Here is an 8,693-nt window from a genome sequence, read left to right as displayed (position 1 = left end):
GTACATATTTATGCACCTTATATCATTGAACACCATTTGTTTACTTACATGTTGTCAGACCCTGCTTTTTAATCCTCATTAGAGCTGAGGTACATTAAACCTCTGGGTTCAACCTGCACAGTCCAGCCCAGCATCAAAACTGACCACTGTGGGTTCTGTATCACCAACTGGAGCTCTAATTTGTTTTGCTTCTCAAGCCTGGTAATGAGAGGGCAAGAGAGGGCCAAGAGAGGGCCGAGAGAGAGCACACAGGCCACACGCCAGAACTCTGGGTGCTTAAGGAGTCTCAGCCTTCCTGCTAACTTATGAATTTCAGATAACCATGATTGGTTCTTGCTGATTTCCTTTCTCCACCTTCATGGGATTGGATTGTGCTTCTTATATCCTGAGATTCTGGTTATGGTTCTCTTATCACAAGACTGAATTATAATTCTCAGTTTAGAGTATCAGTTTCTGTCAGGTACCTTTTTTTGTTCATTGCTATACTTCTGATACCCAGAAGCAATAGCTCGGCACAGAGTAGGTTTTAGTTCATTAACCTTGAATGAATGAGTGATGGAGCCCTTTTCAGAGAAGGCATGACTGCTTTTGCAGGGGGTGGTCTTGGGCAGTAGTAGTAATAGCTCTCATAGCTACCATTTATTGTTTGACTATTCTGTGCCAAATGTTGTCTTAAAAATGTTGTCTTAAAATTTTTTTTTAATTGGCATAATGATGTTATGAAGCAGGTGTTCTTGTCACCATTTTACTGATTACTAAACTGAGGCTTAGAGAAGTTAGCAGCATGACTAAAGTCACATAGTAAGTGGTAGAACAAATCCATATTGTTGATTCTCGAGACATCAAACTTTCCATTTTATCATACAAGAGAGCACTGCACAGGTGGTAGTAGGGTGACAATTTAGGGGACACAGATGGGTTAGGGATGTGGTATGGGTACTAAAGATAGACTCCATTGCTTGACATATTTGCCACGTACTGGCTCTGTTGCCCTTTGAAACTGAAGTTGTGCTATAACCGGAAGAGTCAGGCTGTCCATCTCTGAGAAGTCTATGGTTCAATAAGTACTGAAAGCAGAGAGGTCACTAAGATGGGCAGACATCAGTGTCTGTGCTGGGAGGTGGTTGTCTGTTGTTCACTACTGCTCTCTGCAAGCCGGTCAGGGTGCTGGGAATTAGAGCTTACATAGGGTTGTAAGCTGAGGGAGATAGTTTTTTTTAATGTTTATTTATTTTGAGAGAGAGAGAGAGAGAGAGAGATAGAAAGAGAGAGATTGAGTGAGTGGATAAAGGGGCAGAGAGAGATAGGGAGAAAGAGAGAATCCCAAGCAGGCTTTGTGCTGGGCTTGAACTCATGAACCATGAGATCCTGACCTGAGCTGAAACCAAGAGTTGGGATGCTTAACTGACTGAGCCACTCAGGCTCCCCAGATGAGGGAAAATGGTTTAATTAATTTTGGATTATCTGCTTGGTTCCCCAAGAAAAAAACCTCAGATTAATTCATAATATGAAATTTGTTGTTCCTCTCTTCCTTTTCCTTTCTTTTTCTTTCTTTCCCTTCCCTTTTCTTTTTGCCTCTCCCTCTTTCTCTCAGCAATAAATAAGTTGAAAACCTTTTTGGGTAATTGATTTTATTTGGCCGAATCTGAATGGGAAGTCAGCCAAAATACAAAGGTAATTGTGTTAGAATTTTAAATAAAATCTCTGATACTCAAATGAAATGCCGAATTGTGGGGTGATCAATTCACATACCTGGCTTGTGCGAGCTTTCACAGATTTTGAGGTGGTGGACATTACAAATTAACTGGCAGTTTATCAACATTCTAGCCTCTTGCTTTTTACCTAGGAGGGTAATACATTTCAAGGAAGAGTGGTGCAACCTACTGTGAGTGGAAATTGCTGGTAGTGTTTAGAGTAGTGGGAAGCCAATAACCTCTAGTCCAAGGGCAAGTACCTGGGGGCAATCAGTTCGTTGACCAGGACTGGTGATGAACTTGTCAGATTTTGAATGTGTTTTCCAAAATTAATGGACATTTGCCTTTTCCAAAGGGATGGAAAGGGAAAAGAGTTAGAATTACAAAGGAGCTGGCATATGTTATTTCAAAGGTTTAACTTCCCAAAATGGAAGTAGTTACTTGGTAGCAAGTAACAATTTTCATTCTCTTTGTGCATCAAAAGATGCCTCATTAACACCAAAGGTACTCCTTGTGATCCAATCAGATGGATCATTTTATGCTTAATCTACTCATTCTTGCCTTTGTTTGTGCTGATCTTTGCCTGGATTACCTTTCTGTCTATGTCAGTCTTCACCATTCTCTATTTTCTCCTTTTTTTCTTTTTTTTCCTCCTCCACCTCATCTTTCTCTTTCCCTTTTTCCTCTAACCCTCCTTCTCTTCTTAATAATGACAAAATACCAAGGATTAAAAAAGCTTTGGTTTGCAATTAATGATTACTTAAAGAATTGCCACACAGTGCCTATACACACTGAATAGAAGTTACCTGAATGATCTCTTTTGAGACATTTTTTTCTTTTATAATCTTATGCATAAGGAGTCTGTATAACAATAGTTTAAGACCCCAAATCTCAGATACTGGTTAAGTGATTTCCAACCACTAACAAGAAGGATTATTCCAGAAAAATGAAAAAAATTAAATTTGTGCAGTGTAGGGGAACATATAGATAATGTGAAACTGCTACACACAGGGACTTGTGGCCACCCTATCTAATATGACTTGCACTGTGTTATTTTCTTTAATCTTCATTATCTTGATTAATCCTCACAACCACCCAATGTGGAAGATATTATTATCTTCATTCTAAAACACATGGGGACACTGAGATTCAGAAAGGTTAAGTAACTTGCTCAAAGTTAAGTAGCTAAGGAATAGTAGAGTTGGGATTTGAACTCATGTCAGCATTGTTCCAAGGACCAATTCACATTCTTCCCTCTAGTCCTCAAGATGCAACTCATTAAAGTACACTTTGAGAACTCTAGCTCTGTAAGTTGGTTAATAACCTGAACTCGTAATCACAGTCTGAACTAACAATTCTAAAACTTGACTATATGTTTTCATAAGTTATCCTTTGTTTCATGTGAATAAGCTTGAGACTTAAGCTTCTTTTATATACAACGCTGAGCATACAATAGGTACATTGGGCATACAATTCATCTTGAAGCAGGGGGAAAGTCAAGCTGTGGTTCTGAACATAGAAATTCCGGGAATAAGGAGTATTTGTTTACTTAAAGTCTAAACAACTGGATGAGACCTAAAGCCAATCCAAATAAGTGTTATATATAGTTTGTTTGGGAAGAGTTGGGGTGAGACACTGCAAGAAGGTAATTTGGTGATTTTTTTTCTTTTTGCTTCACTGATTGACCAGTTAATGTTGTAGCGCAGCATCTCATACACACAAGAGTTTTGACTATGTTGGGTGAATCCTCAGTCAATAATCAATCATAAAGTAGATTAGACAATATCTAGATAATTAAAGTTGGCTTTATAGAGGAGCCACATTCTATAAGTTGGTCCTGTGAAGTGGATGTTGATACAAACTCTCTCATTGCTCTTTATTGTTTCAGATGTGCTTTGTCTTCGACTAGCAATGATGTATAAGATGTGGACTTTGAAGTTTTTCTCTTACTTCCTGTCGATTACAGTTGGCTTCTTTAAGATGACCTAAATATTGAAATGAGAGAGTAACTATTTGTATTTTGAAATCATTGACAAAAAGATTTCTATGCACAGTTTGCCTTTAATACATTAACTAGGATTAAATTTGGGGCACCTGGGTTGCTAGCTCAGCCTGTTGAGTATCTGACTTTTGATCTCAGTTCAGGTGATGATCTCATAGTTGATGTTCTGCTCTGACAGCACAGAGCCTGCTTGAGATTCTCTCTCTCCCCTCTCCCCCCACCCCTCCCTCACATATGCACTCATGTGTTCTCTCTCAAAATAAGTAAGTAAACTTAAAAAAAATAACTAGGATTGAATGTATAAAATTTCCACTGATATGTAGGTATAAAATATGTAAAAATATGTCTATATTTCTAATCAAATGTATTATATGAAGGAAGGTATAATTAATCTATCAGCTACCCATAAATATATTGAGTTCTTGTATTGAAATGATCCTTTGGTGAAGGCTTTGTGAAAGGAAATGATCATTTGTTATTTATGGGCATTTGTCCCTTGGAGTTTTGCTCCATTGAGTTTTTAGTAAAGTGGAGATTGCTTCTATGCAGGGTTTTTCAACCTTGGTACTATTAATAATTTGGGCCAAAGAATTCTTTTTTTAAAATTTCTTTAATCTTTATTTTTGAGAGAGAGGGAGAGACAGAGCATGAACAGGGGAGGGCAGAGAGAGAGGGAGACACAGAATCTGAAGCAGGCTCCAGGCTCTGAGCTGTCAGCACAGAGCCTGATGCAGAGCTCGAACCCATGGACTCCAAGACCATGACCTGAGTCGAGGTCGAATGCTTAACCAACTGAGCCACCCAGGTGTCCTGGGCCAGAGAATTCTTTGTTGTAGAGGCCTGTTTTGTGCATTGTAGGCTGTTTAGCATTGTCCCTCGACTAAACCCCCTAGAAGCCAGTACCATTCCCCTACCCCCTTTTTTGATGACAACCAAAAATGTCTCCAGAGATTGCTAAGTGTCTCCTACAAGACAAAATTGTCCCTGGTTGAGAACTACTGAACTATGTAGGTCTTGAATATTAAGAAATAGTTCTATATTAGAATAAGTATAGCAATGCTTATATAACACTTATTTGTGGCCAGTGTTTTGCACATATAACTCATTTAATCCTTATAGTTCTGTAAAGTAGATACTATTATTATCCCATCTTTGAAATAGGGTAATGGAGGCACAGAGTGGGTTAAGTAGTTTGTTAAAGATTGCAGTGCCAGGATTTGAATTCGGGCTGGGTGGCATCAGCATGTGTCCTCTGAAATACACTGTACTATCTGTACAATGGAATGGCCAGAGAACAGAATTTTTTTTCTGGACAAATGATATTTGTGTTCTTGCCTAGTTATCCACATTGCATATCCAGGGGGATGTTTCCCATGGTCAGCTGTGGGCCTGCCACTGTGAAAGACTTCAGATAAACGCTAAAGTATTATAGTTAAAAAAAAATTTTTTTTAAGTTTTTATTTTTTGAGGGGGACCTGGGTGACTCAGTTCATTGAGTGTCTGACTTCAGCTCAGGTCACGATCTCACAGTTTATGAGTTTGAGGCCCGTGTTGGGCTCTGTACTGATAGCTTGGAGCCTGGAGCCTGCTTTGGATTCTGTGTCTTGCTTTCTCTCTCTGCCCCTCCCTTGCTTGTGTGCTCTCTCTCTCTCTCTCTCTCTCTCTCTCTCTCTCTCTCTCTGTCAAAAATAAACAAACATTAAAAAATACTTTTTGCATGTCATCCTTGCACAGGGGCCATGCTAATCTTCTCTGTATTGTTCCAATTTTAGTATATGTGCTGCCGAAGCGAGCACTAAAAAATACTTTTTAAAGTAATCTCTATACCCAACATGGGGCTCAAACTCATAACCCCAAGATCCAAGAGTTGTATGCTCTTCTGACTGATCCAGGTAGGTGCCCCTCAATTTTTTTTTCCCAAACCAAAGTGTATCCAGCTTTATTAAAGATACTTCTCATAAACAATCATGGTATTTCAGGCAGGACATGGGCAGACAATTGTTAACAGTATACAACAACTTTCAAACTCCCTTCTTCAATGGACTACCCAAATCAGGAGGCCACTATAAAACCCAGTGAAGTTTTCGTTTGATGCTCTGAACAGGGAAAGTTTAGACTGAGGGTTGACATTTCACATTTGCATGTTGTTTAACAACTTTTACAAGCCAGCCCCGACTTTCAGGAAATGAAAATGGCAGAATTACCAATCTGAAGCTCCACAAACTAAAATAGGAACCCTTTTGAGGGATGCCATCTCAATGGTGACACTAACGTCCAGATTGCTTTACATACTGGGAACCATTTCTTGGGGTCAGGTTCCAACAGGTCTCTGGGTTTAAGGGAGATAAGCTTATGTTGAAGGCAGAGGAGAAGAGGACATAAAAATGAATTTTAGTTTTTCCACACCACAAGGCGTTTGTGCCAAAGTGACTAATGTGTGTCAACATCAAGGAATCCCTCCTCCTGGGAACCAAGGGAAAGTTTCTCAGAACTAGAAGGGGATGGTGTTTTTCCCCTTGTATCAGTCTAGCTTCAGAGATATTCTACTACTGACGTATGCCCTTCCCCCAAAACAACACTGAAACGTTCTGTGTGCTAACAACGTAGCTTAAAAAAAGTAAAACAAAATTCTGCAGTTTTATAAAACTTGATAAAAAATAGTATTTCAAACTGTACAGTCACCAGAAGTACACAGTTACCCATAATGCACACACTTGGCATCTCCAGCACCTTTCTGCGCCTGGTCTCTTGTGGCACCTCCATTTTCTGCAGGGTCATTCCCGTCCTTGCCAGCATCAGCTCTCCCCTTGTTCCCTTTGGGTACCTTCTTCCCCTTCTTTGCAGGGGCCTTTTTAGGTTGGACTCCGGCTTTGCAGGAGCAGGTTTAGCAGATAACCTTGCAGATCTTCTCTGTGGCTCATCCTTCAGCTTGGCTTTATCCCCTTTAGCATCCCCTTCAGCCTCTCTCATGGGCATGGTGGTGACGGTGGTGGGACATAAGTGCTGGACGTGGGGATGCAGTGGCGCATGGGCTTTGGTCGGTCTGGGGGTCATTCTCGCCTCTACTTCTTCACATGGCTCCTCAACATTTTTATACCAAACATTTATACGCCTACTCTTTTGGTCGCTAACTACTGTTGATTGAGTGAGTGAAAGTGCTGCTATTTGACAGACCGAATATAGCATATGTGCAGGCAAGGCCCATCTTATGCTGACTCTAGAGTCAATCCACTGATGGTGGATTGTATTTCAGCAGTTTTATGAAAATTAATGAAATTTTAGCTGATCTTAGTAGGTTCACCTTGCCCAGAACTTGATTACCTGGCCTGAATGAAGAGAGGGTAGTTCCAAAATTCCAGTGTATTCTCGGTGGGCAGTTAATGCAAAATTTTCAGGTATGAACTTTGGATAGTTTGCAGATCAAGGAGATACTGAAAACATAAACCAGGGCTCTCCTTGGATGAGTAATAGGTGGCATTAAAAGACTATTATTTGATCTCTTGCTTTTGACATTGGGTCTAATTATTCTACTAGTAGATGGTACCAGATCCTTGTTCAGTCTTAGCCTAAATGAGAACACGTGGCTTGGGTAAGACAGTTATATATTTTAATTCACTACATTTCTTCCTTCATTTATTCACCATTTATTAAGAGTTATTATAGTACAGTTTTTAACACTACTGGCCCTCAAATCAAATTTTACCTATGATGCATATTAGTTGTATGATCTGGGGCAAATTACTTAATCTTTCCAAGCCTTAGTTTCTTGTTTGTAAAACTGAGATATTGTGTCTAATATTTACCTCAACATGATTGCTTTGAGTATTAAATCAAATAATGTATGTCAAGCCCTTGCAAAGTAAATAGAACATATTCAATAAGTGTTAGCTATTACTAGTATTGTGTACCTATTATGTCACTGTGTCTGTCTCCTAGGGAGAGGAAACAAGAACGTAAATAGTTAAAACACAAGGTAGAAGGTCATATGTCATGAAAGGAGGAAAATTAAAATGCTCTGGTAGTTCAGAAGAGATAAGAGTCCTGGATGAAGCAGCAAGGAAGGAATCATGGAGGAAGTAACACCTAAGTTGAGCCTTGAAGGAAGGATAGAATGAAGGCATGCAGTTGTGAGAACACTATTTCTAGAGTCAGCTATAAATACCCACTGCGACTGGACTGCAAATGATGAGTCATCCTTTTCTTCTTCTTAATCCCAGTAATATGCAGAAAGGAAATCCACAGTGGTAGCAAATTCTTGCCACCAGTGTTCCTTCCCCTCATTTTCTATGGAGAACACAGAAGGACAGTCTTGTTTCCTGCTGCAGTAATAGAGGCACTAAGTTCAAGGTCATGTAGTCAGCTTTAAATTAGACTGTTGTGCATGAACTCTCTAAGTAATCAAGCACCATGTACATTTTTATTAGGCATTTACTCTAACCTAATCTCATGTGGTGCTTTGGGGGTACAGAAGTAGTATGCCCTTGAAGAAACTATGGTCACAATGGGAAATATGATATAAATACAGTAAATAGTTTATAAAATAATATAGAATCTAATATTCAGGTATGTGGTGTGAACTTTTTATCTAATATAAGTTGTGAAAAAAAAGATTGATCCGTGGAACTTCAGGTGATTTTGTAAAGATGGCTTTATGGGATAGGAATTTGAGTTTTTGGACTGATGTAGGGGAGGGGAGAAGAGAGCATTTGAGATGGGAAATTTTTTAGCAATGCTAGTAATTCATGAATGAGAATTCATGAAGATAACACCTTTTAACTTATGGATTAGAATTTCAGTGATGTCTGCATCTCTTCAACTGCATGATACTTACAGAGCTGTGTTTGGATCTGTCCTGTCCTAATGCCCCCACTCCAAGTGATTTATAAACCATGCATGTATGTGGGACACTTTCTCAGACTCCTGCTCTTGTTGATGCCTTCCACCATCCAGAAACTGTGCGTACGTGAGCTAAATGAATGTCACGTCATTGACAGGAA

At 39.4% G+C, this 8,693-nt stretch overlaps 1 non-coding gene and 1 pseudogene across 1 annotated transcript; both read right to left on the bottom strand.

Annotated features, from left to right (window-relative positions):
* Positions 1-5,388: 5,388 nt before the first annotated feature.
* On the bottom strand, positions 5,389-5,492 carry LOC128773941 (U6 spliceosomal RNA). Its single transcript, XR_008418434.1, has one exon. It is a non-coding gene; the product is annotated as a U6 spliceosomal RNA (small nuclear RNA).
* Positions 5,493-6,391: 899 nt separating this feature from the next.
* LOC109250685 (non-histone chromosomal protein HMG-17-like) lies at positions 6,392-6,717 on the bottom strand (annotated as a pseudogene).
* Positions 6,718-8,693: the final 1,976 nt, after the last annotated feature.

This window comes from Panthera pardus, unplaced genomic scaffold (assembly GCF_024362965.1).
Source record: "Panthera pardus isolate Hobbes unplaced genomic scaffold, ASM2436296v1 HiC_scaffold_27, whole genome shotgun sequence".
Lineage (NCBI taxonomy): Eukaryota > Metazoa > Chordata > Mammalia > Carnivora > Felidae > Panthera > Panthera pardus.
Note: the sequence above shows the minus strand (reverse complement) of the source record. Positions and strands in the feature narration are given on the sequence as shown.